This window comes from Saccostrea cucullata, unplaced genomic scaffold (assembly GCF_032062105.1).
Source record: "Saccostrea cucullata isolate Sc308-1 unplaced genomic scaffold, CSIRO_AGI_Scuc_v1 ctg4867, whole genome shotgun sequence".
Classification (NCBI taxonomy): Eukaryota; Metazoa; Mollusca; class Bivalvia; order Ostreida; family Ostreidae; genus Saccostrea; species Saccostrea cuccullata.
This window is the reverse complement of record NW_026928456.1, coordinates 1-17,842: the sequence shown is the minus strand read 5'-3', so window position 1 is coordinate 17,842 and position 17,842 is coordinate 1. Positions and strand designations below refer to the sequence as shown.

At 31.3% G+C, this 17,842-nt stretch overlaps 1 long non-coding RNA gene across 5 annotated transcripts; it reads right to left on the bottom strand.

Moving 5' to 3' along the window:
* Nucleotides 1-2,285: 2,285 nt before the first annotated feature.
* On the bottom strand, nucleotides 2,286-17,356 carry LOC134277640 (uncharacterized). Of its 5 annotated transcripts, none has more exons than XR_009994290.1 (12): nucleotides 16,895-17,356; nucleotides 15,836-15,967; nucleotides 14,282-14,492; nucleotides 12,751-12,882; nucleotides 11,196-11,406; nucleotides 10,113-10,247; nucleotides 8,564-8,774; nucleotides 7,493-7,624; nucleotides 5,938-6,148; nucleotides 4,872-5,003; nucleotides 3,324-3,534; nucleotides 2,286-2,409 (listed from the first exon to the last, which is right to left on the bottom strand). It is a non-coding gene; the product is annotated as an uncharacterized LOC134277640 (long non-coding RNA). The 5 variants fall into 5 exon arrangements; XR_009994292.1 differs by lacking the exon at nucleotides 16,895-17,356 and adding an exon at nucleotides 16,433-16,732; XR_009994294.1 differs by lacking the exon at nucleotides 8,564-8,774.
* Nucleotides 17,357-17,842: the final 486 nt, after the last annotated feature.

The window sequence follows — 17,842 nt, the reverse complement described above, 5'->3', positions numbered from 1 at the left end:
AAATCATGTTTTACTGACAATAATTGTACATTCAACAAATACATGTAATGCAATTGCTAAAAAATATGAGAAAAATCAGTTAATGTGCATGTTCACACACATCGTTTAACTCCCAGACAACTGTAACCAGCTTCACCGCGCAACTGATCTGAAATGATGTATGTCATGTATGTGACGTGCCGATCATCGACATGTTCCAAAAACATTAAATTGTTATTTACAAATATTGTACTAAGGTATACCTCTTACCTCCTGTGTAAAATACAAATGCCCATCACCTATATACTGCTAAACACTGCACTGAACAGTTTTGATAACTTTCTGCTAAGTCTACTTTCACTTCGACCTTGACCCCAATTGAATACCGATCCCGAACTCATTTGTGAATTTTTGTGTATTGAAAATAAACCACAGTGGAGCATGTACATCTAAATAATTGCTTCTTAGTCAAATTATACATTTATGATTCTGAATAAATAAATTATATAAATCGATACATTTAATCTACATGATACATGTGTAAACAATGGGTGATACATGTATGAGCATGTTGACTGTTCAGGGGGGGGGGGGGGGGGTAGACACTTTATTTATGAATCAATTTGTTTAAAAATGTGTATCAACAATAAAAGAATTGTTTTTTTTCAAAAATTTGAACAATTGAAAATAATAGAAAACACCAACTTTGAAATAAATTCAAGATTTATGACATCTTTCACTTACTTATAGGCTTCCTAATATGGGTACAGTCCACTAATTGTTTTCCCATAGGCGACAATGTTAACGTTTCTTCTCATAGCGATGTCCCTAATTTTCGTTCAGAAGTGAGTGACCCCTCAAATCAAAGCACATCAACTTGTCTTTCCTTGGTTAAAATCTCGAGGTGGCATGTCAGATTCGTTTTCCGGCAAAATGCGTCTGTCTGCGGGAACCTCTAAAAATGAAAGTGAAAGTAGGGGAATTTCAGAATTATCACTGGCGTTATAATACACAAAATAATTCAGCTGATCTTCTTGATAAATTACATTTTCAAAGCTTTTTTGGTAGGAAAGATACTCCTTATCAACAAGTGTGAGGCTCAGTTCAGTACATCTGCCCAATTTTTTTTATGCAAGTCTGCAAATTAAGGAACTTGTAATTTTTTCTGCACTACTTTCTTCTCCTACCGATTCTAAAAATAATTAGTGGGATGTACCCAATATGAAAAAGCATTTTTTTGATTTTACAATATTTCACACTGTTTGTCAATCTAGAGCATAAGTAGAGACATCATGCCAAGTTTCATGAAAATTCAACAATTAATTAAGATTTTACAGCATTTACAGTTCTATGTGTAATATCCTTAAAAAATGCTCCAATCTAGCCAAAACTGCACCCAAGTTTTAAGTCAAATTTTAGCCTATTAACACATTTATACCATTCTTAATCAACTTCATAACTTTAAATACATATAGTCAAATCATAATCAAGCACTTAATTGGGTCAATTTCACTTATTTTAAAAAATTAATGTATTTCCGCACAAAATATGACCACTTTTCACCCTCTAATTCATAGTTTCTCCAGAAATGACAAAAAAATGAAGTTACAAATACCCCGAAAGTAGTAAAATAAAAAAGTACTGATTATTTCCTGTCCATTGATGTATCATTCATGAAATTTGGTCTATGAATAAAAAAGTTATAAGCCTTTATAATCTTTTATAGAATCATTTGTTTCAAAGCAATTTTTATACCAATGCAAATTTACTCATCTATGACGTCACAATGACATCATAATAATGGATAGCTCAATACATGTGTATCATTACTTTTCCCGTACTTTTTATTTAAGACAAAATCAGTGCTTATATACTATTATTAACTTTAAAAAATAAAAATATGTGGTTTTGCAGATTAAATAAACAATCCACTTAAGTTGTTTTGTTTCCATGGTAACCATTTTGTAATTTGTAGGAAAATGAGACAAAATTTTGAATTTCCTGACAAATCGCATAATTTTGACTGTCAAATATTCATGAAATTTCAATTCTTATATCCGTGTAATCTTAATAATGCATAATTTACAAAACAAAGATGTAGATCTAATTAATTTGAAAATCTTAAATAAGAAAAGAAAATCTATATGAGCTGCAAAATGTATATAGCAGTGCATATAAAGATTAGTTATAGCTAAATACTTTCACATTCTGATCACCTATTTAATATGTAAATTTCCTCACCCCCACCCCATCCCCCACTTCAATGAATTTTTTTTTTTTTATAAAAATTTAACTTAAAAATTTTGCCGACTGTCACATTTTGCTGGTGCTTTTTCAAGATGTATTCAAATGGGTGTGCATTTGCTGGCCAATAGTTTTAAACACCATCTGCATGGACCTCATGTTTTTCCTGTACCAATCACCATGAACCTAAAAAAAAAATCAATACAATAAATGGCACAATATCACATTTGCAGACAGACAGACACATAGACATTCAACACGTACAATTTTACCATATTCCTTTTATGCCCATTACTTGAAATTAATTAATTTAAAAAATGATTAATTTGCTCCCACCTGAAATCACACTGTTAACATTATAATTAATTAAGTTAATTCAGCAGAATAGGTAAAAATCATGTTTTACTGACAATAATTGTACATTCAACAAATACATGTAATGCAATTGCTAAAAAATATGAGAAAAATCAGTTAATGTGCATGTTCACACACATCGTTTAACTCCCAGACAACTGTACCCAGCTTGACCGCGCAACTGATCTGAAATGATGTATGTCAACGTGCCGATCATCGACATGTTCCAAAAACATTAAATTGTTATTTACAAATATTGTACTAAGGTATACCTCTTACCTCCTGTGTAAAATACAAATGCCCATCACCTATATACTGCTAAACATTGCACTGAACAGTTTTGATAACTTTCTGCTAAGTCTACTTTCACTTCGACCTTGACCCCGATTGAATACCGATCCCGAACTCATTTGTGAATTTTTGTGTATTGAAAATAAACCACAGTGGAGCATGTACTTCTACATAATTGCTTCTTAATCAAATTATACATTTATGATTCTGAATAAATAAATTATATAAATCGATACATTTAATCTACATGATACATGTGTAAACAATGGGTGATACATGTATGAGCATGTTGACTGTTCCGGGGGGGGGGATAGACACTTTATTTATGAATCAATTTGTTTAAAAATGTGTATCAACAATATAAGAATTGTTTTTTTCATAAATTTGAACAATTGAAAATAATAGAAAACACCAACTTTGAAATAAATTCAAGATTTATGACATCTTTCACTTACTTATAGGCTTCCTAATATGGGTACAGTCCACTAATTGTTTTCCCATAGGCGACAATGTTAACGTTTCTTCTCATAGCGATGTCCCTAATTTTCGTTCAGAAGTGAGTGACCCCTCAAATCAAAGCACATCAACTTGTCTTTCCTTGGTTAAAATCTCGAGGTGGCATGTCAGATTCGTTTTCCGGCAAAATGCGTCTGTCTGCGGGAACCTCTAAAAATGAAAGTGAAAGTAGGGGAATTTCAGAATTCTCACTGGCGTTATAATACACAAAATAAATCGGCTGATCTTCTTGAAAAATTACATTTTCAAAGCTTTTTTGGTAGGAAAGATACTCCTTATCAACAAGTGTGAGGCTCAGTTCAGTACATCTGCCCAATTTTTTTTATGCAAGTCTGCAAATTAAGGAACTTGTAATTTTTTCTGCACTACTTTCTTCTCCTACCGATTCTAAAAATAATTAGTGGGATGTACCCAATATGAAAAAGCATTTTTTTGATTTTACAATATTTCACACTGTTTGTCAATCTAGAGCATAAGTAGAGACATCATGCCAAGTTTCATGAAAATTCAACAATTAATTAAGATTTTACAGCATTTACAGTTCTATGTGTAATATCCTTAAAAAATGCTCCAATCTAGCCAAAACTGCACCCAAGTTTTAAGTCAAATTTTAGCCTTTTAACACATTTATACCATTCTTAATCACCTTCATAACTTTAAATACATATAGTCAAATCATAATCAAGCACTTAATTGGGTCAATTTCACTTATTTTAAAAAATTAATGTATTTCCGCACAAAATATGACCACTTTTCACCCTCTAATTCATAGTTTCTCCAGAAATGACAAAAAAATGAAGTTAACAAATACCCCGAAAGTAGTAAAATAAAAAAGTACTGATTATTTCCTGTCCATTGATGTATCATTTATGAAATTTGATCTATGAATAAAAAAGTTATAAGCCTTTATAATTCTATATAGAATCATTTGTTTCAAAGCAATTTTTATACCAATGCAAATTTACTCATCTATGACGTCACAATGACATCATAATAATGGATAGCTCAATACATGTGTATCATTACTTTTCCCGTACTTTTCATTTAAGACAAAATCAGTGCTTATATATATTATTTACTTTAAAAAATAAAAATATGTGGTTTTGCAGATTAAATAAATAATCTCACTAAAGTTGTTTTGTTTCCATGGTAACCATTTTGTAATTTGTAGGAAAATGAGACAAAATTTTGAATTTCCTGACAAATCGCATAATTTTGACTGTCAAATATTCATGAAATTTCAATTCTTATATCCGTGTAATCTTAATAATGCATAATTTACAAAACAAAGATGTAGATCTAATGAAAATCTTAAATAAGAAAAGAAAATCTATATGAGCTGCAAAATGTATATAGCAGTGCATGTACAGATTAGTTATAGCTAAATACTTTCACATTCTGATCACCTATTTAATATGTAAATTTCCTCACCCCCACCCCATCCCCCACTTCAATGAAATTTTATTTTTTAGAAAACTTTAACTTACACATTTTGCCGACTGTCACATTTTGCTGGTGCTGTTTCAAGATGTATTCAAATGGGTGTGCATTTGCTGGCCAATAGTTTTAAACACCATCTGCATGGACCTCATGTTTTTCCTGTACCAATCACCATGAACCTAAAAAAAAAATCAATACAATAAATGGCACAATATCACATTTGCAGACAGACAGACACATAGACATTCAACACGTACAATTTTACCATATTCCTTTTATGCCCATTACTTGAAATTAATTAATTTAAAAAATGATTAATTTGCTCCCACCTGAAATCACACTGTTTACATATTGGTAATTAAGTTAATTCAGCAGAATAGGTAAAAATCATGTTTTACTGACAATAATTGTACATTCAACAAATACATGTAATGCAATTGCTAAAAAATATGAGAAAAATCAGTTAATGTGCATGTTCACACACATCGTTTAACTCCCAGACAACTGTACCCAGCTTGACCGCGCAACTGATCTGAAATGATGTATGTCATGTATGTGACGTGCTGATCATCGACATGTTCCAAAAACATTAAATTGTTATTTACAAATATTGTACTAAGGTATACCTCTTACCTCCTGTGTAAAATACAAATGCCCATCACCTATATACTGCTAAACACTGCACTGAACAGTTTTGATAACTTTCTGCTAAGTCTACTTTCACTTCGACCTTGACCCCGATTGAATACCGATCCCGAACTCATTTGTGAATTTTTGTGTTTTTAAAATAAACCACAGTGGAGCATGTACTTCTACATAATTGCTTCTTAATCAAATTATACATTTATGATTCTGAATAAATAAATTATATAAATCAATACATTAAATCTCCATGATACATGTGTAAACAATGGGTGATACATGTATGAGCATGTTGATTGTTCGGGGGGGGGGGGGGGGGGGGGGGGGTAGACACTTTATTTATGAATCAATTTGTTTAAAAATGTGTATCAACAATATAAGAATTGTTTTTTTCATAAATTTGAACAATTGAAAATAATAGAAAACACCAACTTTGAAATAAATTCAAGATTTATGACATCTTTCACTTACTTATAGGCTTCCTAATATGGGTACAGTCCACTAATTGTTTTCCCATAGGCGACAATGTTAACGTTTCTTCTCATAGCGATGTCCCTAATTTTCGTTCAGAAGTGAGTGACCCCTCAAATCAAAGCACATCAACTTGTCTTTCCTTGGTTAAAATCTCGAGGTGGCATGTCAGATTCGTTTTCCGGCAAAATGCGTCTGTCTGCGGGAACCTCTAAAAATGAAAGTGAAAGTAGGGGAATTTCAGAATTCTCACTGGCGTTATAATACACAAAATAATTCAGCTGATCTTCTTGATAAATTACATTTTCAAAGCTTTTTTGGTAGGAAAGATACTCTATATCAACAAGTGTGAGGCTCAGTTCAGTACATCTGCCCAATTTTTTTTATGCAAGTCTGCAAATTAAGGAACTTGTAATTTTTTCTGCACTACTTTCTTCTCCTACCGATTCTAAAAATAATTAGTGGGATGTACCCAATATGAAAAAGCATTTTTTTGATTTTACAATATTTCACACTGTTTGTCAATCTAGAGCATAAGTAGAGACATCATGCCAAGTTTCATGAAAATTCAACAATTAATTAAGATTTTACAGCATTTACAGTTCTATGTGTAATATCCTTAAAAAATGCTCCAATCTAGCCAAAACTGCACCCAAGTTTTAAGTCAAATTTTAGCCTATTAACACATTTATACCATTCTTAATCACCTTCATATCTTTAAATACATATAGTCAAATCATAATCAAGCACTTAATTGGGTCAATTTCACTTATTTTAAAAAATTAATGTATTTCCGCACAAAATATGACCACTTTTCACCCTCTAATTCATAGTTTCTCCAGAAATGACAAAAAAATGAAGTTACACAAATACCCCGAAAGTAGTAAAATAAAAAAGTACTGATTATTTCCTGTCCATTGATGTATCATTCATGAAATTTGGACTATGAATAAAAAAGTTATAAGCCTTTATAATCCTATATAGAATCATTTGTTTCAAAGCAATTTTTATACCAATGCAAATTTACTCATCTATGACGTCACAATGACATCATAATAATGGATAGCTCAATACATGTGTATCATTACTTTTCCCGTACTTTTCATTTAAGACAAAATCAGTGCTTATATACTATTATTTAACTTTAAAAAATAAAAATATGTGGTTTTGCAGATTAAATAAATAATTCACTAAAGTTGTTTTGTTTCCATGGTAACCATTTTGTAATTTGTAGGAAAATGAGACAAAATTTGAATTTCCTGACAAATCGCATAATTTTGACTGTCAAATATTCATGAAATTTCAATTCTTATATCCGTGTAATCTTAATAATGCATAATTTACAAAACAAAGATGTAGATCTAATCATTTGAAAATCTTAAATAAGAAAAGAAAATCTATATGAGCTGCAAAATGTATATAGCAGTGCATGTACAGATTAGTTATAGCTAAATACTTTCACATTCTGATCACCTATTTAATATGTAAATTTCCTCACCCCCACCCCATCCCCCCACTTCAATGAAACTTTTTTTTTTAGAAAACTTAAACTTACATATTTTGCCGACTGTCACATTTTGCTGGTTCTTTTTCAAGATGTATTCAAATGGGTGTGCATTTGCTGGCCAATAGTTTTAAACACCATCTGCATGGACCTCATGTTTTTCCTGTACCAATCACCATGAACCTAAAAAAAAAATCAATACAATAAATGGCACAATATCACATTTGCAGACAGACAGACACACAGACATTCAACACGTACAATTTTACCATATTCCTTTTATGCCCATTACTTGAAATTAATTAATTTAAAAAATGATTAATTTGCTCCCACCTGAAATCACACTGTTTACATTGGTAATTAAGTTAATTCAGCAGAATAGGTAAAAATCATGTTTTACTGACAATAATTGTACATTCAACAAATAAATGTAATGCAATTGCTAAAAAATATGAGAAAAATCAGTTAATGTGCATGTTCACACACATCGTTTAACTCCCAGACAACTGTACCCAGCTTGACCGCGCAACTGATCTGAAATGATGTATGTCAAGTATGCCTATGTGAAGTGCCGATCATCGACATGTTCCAAAAACATTAAATTGTTATTTACAAATATTGTACTAAGGTATACCTCTTACCTCCTGTGTAAAATACAAATGCCCATCACCTATATACTGCTAAACATTGCACTGAACAGTTTTGATAACTTTCTGCTAAGTCTACTTTCACTTCGACTTGACCCCGATTGAATACCGATCCCGAACTCATTTGTGAATTTTTGTGTATTGAAAATAAACCACAGTGGAGCATGTACTTCTACATAATTGCTTCTTAATCAAATTATACATTTATGATTCTGAATAAATAAATTATATAAATCGATACATTTAATCTACATGAAACATGTGTAAACAATGGGTGATACATGTATGAGCATGTTGACTGTTCAGGGGGGGGGGGGGGGGGGGGGGGGGTAGACACTTTATTTATGAATCAATTTGTTTAAAAATGTGTATCAACAATATAAGAATTGTTTTTTTTCATAAATTTGAACAATTGAAAATAATAGAAAACACCAACTTTGAAATAAATTCAAGATTTATGACATCTTTCACTTACTTATAGGCTTCCTAATATGGGTACAGTCCACTAATTGTTTTCCCATAGGCGACAATGTTAACGTTTCTTCTCATAGCGATGTCCCTAATTTTCGTTCAGAAGTGAGTGACCCCTCAAATCAAAGCACATCAACTTGTCTTTCCTTGGTTAAAATCTCGAGGTGGCATGTCAGATTCGTTTTCCGGCAAAATGCGTCTGTCTGCGGGAACCTCTAAAAATGAAAGTGAAAGTAGGGGAATTTCAGAATTCTCACTGGCGTTATAATACACAAAATAATTCAGCTGATCTTCTTGATAAATTACATTTTCAAAGCTTTTTTGGTAGGAAAGATACTCCTTATCAACAAGTGTGAGGCTCAGTTCAGTACATCTGCCCAATTTTTTTTATGCAAGTCTGCAAATTAAGGAACTTGTAATTTTTTCTGCACTACTTTCTTCTCCTACCGATTCTAAAAATAATTAGTGGGATGTACCCAATATGAAAAAGCATTTTTTTGATTTTACAATATTTCACACTGTTTGTCAATCTAGAGCATAAGTAGAGACATCATGCCAAGTTTCATGAAAATTCAACAATTAATTAAGATTTTACAGCATTTACAGTTCTATGTGTAATATCCTTAAAAAATGCTCCAATCTAGCCAAAACTGCACCCAAGTTTTAAGTCAAATTTTAGCCTATTAACACATTTATACCATTCTTAATCACCTTCATATCTTTAAATACATATAGTCAAATCATAATCAAGCACTTAATTGGGTCAATTTCACTTATTTTAAAAAATTAATGTATTTCCGCACAAAATATGACCACTTTTCACCCTCTAATTCATAGTTTCTCCAGATATGACAAAAAAATGAAGTTCACAAATACCCCGAAAGTAGTAAAATAAAAAAGTACTGATTATTTCCTGTCCATTGATGTATCATTCATGAAATTTGGACTATGAATGAAAAAGTTATAAGCCTTTATAATCCTATATAGAATCATTTGTTTCAAAGCAATTTTTATACCAATGCAAATTTACTCATCTATGACGTCACAATGACATCATAATAATGGATAGCTCAATACATGTGTATCATTACTTTTCCCGTACTTTTCATTTAAGAAAAATCAGTGCTTATATACTATTATTTACTTTAAAAAATAAAAATATGTGGTTTTGCAGATTAAATAAATAGTTCACTAAAGTTGTTTTGTTTCCATGGTAACCATTTTGTAATTTGTAGGAAAATGAGACAAAATTTTGAATTTCCTGACAAATCGCATAATTTTGACTGTCAAATATTCATGAAATTTCAATTCTTATATCCGTGTAATCTTAATAATGCATAATTTACAAAACAAAGATGTAGATCTAATCATTTGAAAATCTTAAATAAGAAAAGAAAATCTATATGAGCTGCAAAATGTATATAGCAGTACATGTACAGATTAGTTATAGCTAAATACTTTCACATTCTGATCACCTATTTAATATGTAAATTTCCTCACCCCACCCCATCCCCCACTTCAATGAATTTTTTTTTTAGAAAACTTTAACTTACACATTTTGCCGACTGTCACATTTTGCTGGTCATGCTGTTTCAAGATGTATTCAAATGGGTGTGCATTTGCTGGCCAATAGTTTTAAACACCATCTGCATGGACCTCATGTTTTTCCTGTACCAATCACCATGAACCTAAAAAAAAATCAATACAATAAATGGCACAATATCACATTTGCAGACAGACAGACACACAGACATTCAACACGTACAATTTTACCATATTCCTTTTATGCCCATTACTTGAAATTAATTAATTTAAAAAATGATTAATTTGCTCCCACCTGAAATCACACTGTTTACATTGGTAATTAAGTTAATTCAGCAGAATAGGTAAAAATCATGTTTTACTGACAATAATTGAACATTCAACAAATACATGTAATGCAATTGCTAAAAAATATGAGAAAAATCAGTTAATGTGCATGTTCACACACATCGTTTAACTCCCAGACAACTGTACCCAGCTTGACCGCGCAACTGATCTGAAATGATGTATGTCAAGTATGTATGTGACGTGCCGATCATCGACATGTTCCAAAAACATTAAATTGTTATTTACAAATATTGTACTAAGGTATACCTCTTACCTCCTGTGTAAAATACAAATGCCCATCACCTATATACTGCTTAACACTGCACTGAACAGTTTTGATAACTTTCTGCTAAGTCTACTTTCACTTCGACCTTGACCCCGATTGAATACCGATCCCGAACTCATTTGTGAATTTTTGTGTATTGAAAATAAACCACAGTGGAGCATGTACTTCTACATAATTGCTTCTTAATCAAATTATACATTTATGATTCTGAATAAATAAATTATATAAATCGATACATTTAATCTACATGATACATGTGTAAACAATGGGTGATACATGTATGAGCATGTTGACTGTTCCGGGGGGGGGGGGGGGGTATAGGGGGGGGGGGGGGGGGTAGACACTTTATTTATGAATCAATTTGTTTAAAAATGTGTATCAACAATATAAGAATTGTTTTTTTCATAAATTTGAACAATTGAAAATAATAGAAAACAACAACTTTGAAATAAATTCAAGATTTATGACATCTTTCACTTACTTATAGGCTTCCTAATATGGGTACAGTCCACTAATTGTTTTCCCATAGGCGACAATGTTAACGTTTCTTCTCATAGCGATGTCCCTAATTTTCGTTCGGTAGTGAGTGACCCCTCAAATCAAAGCACATCAACTTGTCTTTCCTTGGTTAAAATCTCGAGGTGGCATGTCAGATTCGTTTTCCGGCAAAATGCGTCTGTCTGCGGGAACCTCTAAAAATGAAAGTGAAAGTAGGGGAATTTCAGAATTCTCACTGGCGTTATAATACACAAAATAATTCGGCTGATCTTCTTGATAAATTACATTTTCAAAGCTTTTTTGGTAGGAAAGATACTCCTTATCAACAAGTGTGAGGCTCAGTTCAGTACACCTGCCCAATTTTTTTTATGCAAGTCTGCAATTTAAGGAACTTGTAATTTTTTCTGCACTACTTTCTTCTCCTACCGATTCTAAAAATAATTAGTGGGATGTACCCAATATGAAAAAGCATTTTTTTGATTTTACAATATTTCACACTGTTTGTCAATCTAGAGCATAAGTAGAGACATCATGCCAAGTTTCATGAAAATTCAACAATTAATTAAGATTTTACAGCATTTACAGTTCTATGTGTAATATCCTTAAAAAATGCTCCAATCTAGCCAAAACTGCACCCAAGTTTTGAGTCAAATTTTAGCCTATTAACACATTTATACCATTCTTAATCACCTTCATATCTTTAAATACATATAGTCAAATCATAATCAAGCACTTAATTGGGTCAATTTCACTTATTTTAAAAAATTAATGTATTTCCGCACAAAATATGACCACTTTTCACCCTCTAATTCATAGTTTCTCCAGAAATGACAAAAAAATGAAGTTCACAAATACCCCGAAAGTAGTAAAATAAAAAAGTACTGATTATTTCCTGTCCATTGATGTATCATTCATGAAATTTGGACTATGAATGAAAAAGTTATAAGCCTTTATAATCCTATATAGAATCATTTGTTTCAAAGCAATTTTTATACCAATGCAAATTTACTCATCTATGACGTCACAATGACATCATAATAATGGATAGCTCAATACATGTGTATCATTACTTTTCCCGTACTTTTCATTTAAGACAAAATCAGTGCTTATATACTATTATTTACTTTAAAAAATAAAAATATGTGGTGTTGCAGATTAAATAAATAGTTCACTAAAGTTGTTTTGTTTCCATGGTAACCATTTTGTAATTTGTAGGAAAATGAGACAAAATTTTGAATTTCCTGACAAATCGCATAATTTTGACTGTCAAATATTCATGAAATTTCAATTCTTATATCCGTGTAATCTTAATAATGCATAATTTACAAAACAAAGATGTAGATCTAATTAATTTGAAAATCTTAAATAAGAAAAGAAAATCTATATGAGCTGCAAAATGTATATAGCAGTGCATGTACAGATTAGTTATAGCTAAATACTTTCACATTCTGATCACCTATTTAATATGTAAATTTCCTCACCCCCACCCCATCCCCCCACTTCAATGAAATTTTTTTTTTTAGAAAACTTAAACTTACATATTTTGCCAACTGTCACATTTTGCTGGTTCTTTTTCAAGATGTATTCAAATGGGTGTGCATTTGCTGGCCAATAGTTTTAAACACCATCTGCATGGACCTCATGTTTTTCCTGTACCAATGACCATGAACCTAAAAAAAAAATCAACACAATAAATGGTACAATATCACATTTGCAGACAGACAGAAACACAGACATTCAAAACGTAAAATTTTACCATATTCCTTTTATGCCCATAACTTGAAATTAATTAATTTAAAAAATGATTAATTTGCTCCCACCTGAAATCACACTGTTTACATTGGTAATTAAGTTAATTCAGCAGAATAGGTAAAAATCATGTTTTACTGACAATAATTGAACATTCAACAAATACATGTAATGCAATTGCTAAAAAATATGAGAAAAATCAGTTAATGTGCATGTTCACACACATCGTTTAACTCCCAGACAACTGTATACCCAGCTTGACCGCGCAACTGATCTGAAATGATGTATGTCAAGTATGCATATGTGACGTGCCGATCATCGACATGGTCCAAAAACATTAAAATTGTTATTTACAAATATTGTACTTCTTACAAAATACATCACCTATATACTGCTTAACATGCCCTGAACAGTATAAAAAGTCTACTTTCACTTCGACCTTGACCCCGATTGAATACCGATCCCGAACTGTGAATTTTTGTGTAAAAATAAACCACAGTGGAGCATGTACTTCTACATAATTGCTTCTTAATCAAATTGCATGTTCACACACAAATTATATAAATCCATTTAATCTACATGATACATGTGTAAACAATGGGTGATACAAACTACACTTTATTTATGAAAATTTGTTTAAAAATGTGTATCAACAATAAACACATTGAACAATTGTATAAAAATGTATGAAATTTCATGTGACCAGTGACGATTGAATATACTGAACACTCGACATGTTCAAAAACATTAAATTAGCTTTCTGCTAATGGTACTTTCACATTGTACTATATACCTTTAAAAATTAAATTGTTTTTACAACAAAATACAAATTTGTGAATTTTTATTGAAAATAATACTGCTAAACACTGGACATGTTTTGATAACTTTCTTCTTAATCAACTTTCACTTACGACCTTGACCCCGATTGATATACCGATCCCGAACTCATTTGTGAATTTTTGTAAACCACAGTGGAGTTGTACTTATACTATATAATTGCTTCTTAATCAAATTATACATTTATGATTCTGAATAAATAAATTATATAAATCGATACATTTAATCAACATGATACATGTGTAAACAATGGGTGATACAACATTGAGTATGTTGTGTTCGGGGTATAAAATACAAATGCACATCACTTTATTTATGTTTGTTTAAAAATGTGGGGAATTGTTTTTTTCATAAATTTGAACAATTGAAAATAATCAATTTGTTTAAAAATGTGTATCAACAATATAAGAATTGTTTTTTTCAACTTTAATAGAAAACACCAACTTTTAAATAAATTCAAGATTTATGACATCTTTCACTTACTTATAGGCTTCCTAATATGGGTACAGTCCACTAATTGTTTTCCCATAGGCGACAATGTTAACGTTTCTTCTCATAGCGATGTCCCTAATTTTCGTTCGGTAGTGAGTGACCCCTCAAATCAAAGCACATCAACTTGTCTTTCCTTGGTTAAAATCTCGAGGTGGCATGTCAGATTCGTTTTCCGGCAAAATGCGTCTGTCTGCGGGAACCTCTAAAAATGAAAGTGAAAGTAGGGGAATTTCAGAATTCTCACTGGCGTTATAATACACAAAATAATTCGGCTGATCTTCTTGATAAATTACATTTTCAAAGCTTTTTTGGTAGGAAAGATACTCCTTATCAACAAGTGTGAGGCTCAGTTCAGTACACCTGCCCAATTTTTTTTATGCAAGTCTGCAATTTAAGGAACTTGTAATTTTTTCTGCACTACTTTCTTCTCCTACCGATTCTAAAAATAATTAGTGGGATGTACCCAATATGAAAAAGCATTTTTTTGATTTTACAATATTTCACACTGTTTGTCAATCTAGAGCATAAGTAGAGACATCATGCCAAGTTTCATGAAAATTCAACAATTAATTAAGATTTTACAGCATTTACAGTTCTATGTGTAATATCCTTAAAAAATGCTCCAATCTAGCCAAAACTGCACCCAAGTTTTGAGTCAAATTTTAGCCTATTAACACATTTATACCATTCTTAATCACCTTCATATCTTTAAATACATATAGTCAAATCATAATCAAGCACTTAATTGGGTCAATTTCACTTATTTTAAAAAATTAATGTATTTCCGCACAAAATATGACCACTTTTCACCCTCTAATTCATAGTTTCTCCAGAAATGACAAAAAAATGAAGTTCACAAATACCCCGAAAGTAGTAAAATAAAAAAGTACTGATTATTTCCTGTCCATTGATGTATCATTCATGAAATTTGGACTATGAATGAAAAAGTTATAAGCCTTTATAATCCTATATAGAATCATTTGTTTCAAAGCAATTTTTATACCAATGCAAATTTACTCATCTATGACGTCACAATGACATCATAATAATGGATAGCTCAATACATGTGTATCATTACTTTTCCCGTACTTTTCATTTAAGACAAAATCAGTGCTTTTATACTATTATTTACTTTAAAAAATAAAAATATGTGGTGTTGCAGATTAAATAAATAGTTCACTAAAGTTGTTTTGTTTCCATGGTAACCATTTTGTAATTTGTAGGAAAATGAGACAAAATTTTGAATTTCCTGACAAATCGCATAATTTTGACTGTCAAATATTCATGAAATTTCAATTCTTATATCCGTGTAATCTTAATAATGCATAATTTACAAAACAAAGATGTAGATCTAATCAATTTGAAAATCTTAAATAAGAAAAGAAAATCTATATGAGCTGCAAAATGTATATAGCAGTGCATGTACAGATTAGTTATAGCTAAATACTTTCACATTCTGATCACCTATTTAATATGTAAATTTCCTCACCCCCACCCCATCCCCCCACTTCAATGAAATTTTTTTTTTAGAAAACTTAAACTTACATATTTTGCCAACTGTCACATTTTGCTGGTTCTTTTTCAAGATGTATTCAAATGGGTGTGCATTTGCTGGCCAATAGTTTTAAACACCATCTGCATGGACCTCATGTTTTTCCTGTACCAATCACCATGAACCTAAAAAAAAAAATCAATACAATAAATGGTACAATATCACATTTGCAGACAGACAGACACACAGACATTCAACACGTACAATTTTACCATATTCCTTTTATGCCCATTACTTGAAATTAATTAATTTAAAAAATGATTAATTTGCTCCCACCTGAAATCACACTGTTTACATTGGTAATTAAGTTAATTCAGCAGAATAGGTAAAAATCATGTTTTACTGACAATAATTGAACATTCAACAAATACATGTAATGCAATTGCTAAAAAATATGAGAAAAATCAGTTAATGTGCATGTTCACACACATCGTTTAACTCCCAGACAACTGTACCCAGCTTGACCGCGCAACTGATCTGAAATGATGTAGGCCCCTATGTCAAGTATGCATATGTGAAGTGCCGATCATCGACATGTTCCAAAAACATTAAATTGTTATTTACATATTGTACTAAGGTATACCTCTTACCTCCTGTGTAAAATACAAATGCCCATCACCTATATACTGCTTAACACTGCCCTGAACAGTTTTGATAACTTTCTGCTAAGTCTACTTTCACTTCGACCTTGACCCCGATTGAATACCGATCCCGAACTCATTTGTGAATTTTTGTGTATTGAAAATAAACCACAGTGGAGCATGTACTTCTACATAATTGCTTCTTAATCAAATTATACATTTACGATTCTGAATAAATAAATTATATAAATCGATACATTTAATCTACATGATACATGTGTAAACAATGGGTGATACATGTTGACTGTTCCGGGGGGGGGGGGGGGGGGTACACTTTATTTATGAATCAATTTGTTTAAAAATGTGTATCAACAATATAAGAATTGTTTTTTTCATAAATTTGAACAATTGAAAATAATAGAAAACAACAACTTTGAAATAAATTCAAGATTTATGACATCTTTCACTTACTTATAGGCTTCCTAATATGGGTACAGTCCACTAATTGTTTTCCCATAGGCGACAATGTTAACGTTTCTTCTCATAGCGATGTCCCTAATTTTCGTTCGGTAGTGAGTGACCCCTCAAATCAAAGCACATCAACTTGTCTTTCCTTGGTTAAAATCTCGAGGTGGCATGTCAGATTCGTTTTCCGGCAAAATGCGTCTGTCTGCGGGAACCTCTAAAAATGAAAGTGAAAGTAGGGGAATTTCAGAATTCTCACTGGCGTTATAATACACAAAATAATTCGGCTGATCTTCTTGATAAATTACATTTTCAAAGCTTTTTTGGTAGGAAAGATACTCCTTATCAACAAGTGTGAGGCTCAGTTCAGTACACCTGCCCAATTTTTTTTATGCAAGTCTGCAATTTAAGGAACTTGTAATTTTTTCTGCACTACTTTCTTCTCCTACCGATTCTAAAAATAATTAGTGGGATGTATACAATATTTCACACTGTTTGTCAATCTAGAGCATAAGTAGAGACATCATGCCAAGTTTCATGAAAATTCAACAATTAATTAAGATTTTACAGCATTTACAGTTCTATGTGTAATATCCTTAAAAAATGCTCCAATCTAGCCAAAACTGCACCCAAGTTTTGAGTCAAATTTTAGCCTATTAACACATTTATACCATTCTTAATCACCTTCATATCTTTAAATACATATAGTCAAATCATAATCAAGCACTTAATTGGGTCAATTTCACTTATTTTAAAAAATTAATGTATTTCCGCACAAAATATGACCACTTTTCACCCTCTAATTCATAGTTTCTCCAGAAATGACAAAAAAATGAAGTTCACAAATACCCCGAAAGTAGTAAAATAAAAAAGTACTGATTATTTCCTGTCCATTGATGTATCATTCATGAAATTTGGACTATGAATGAAAAAGTTATAAGCCTTTATAATCCT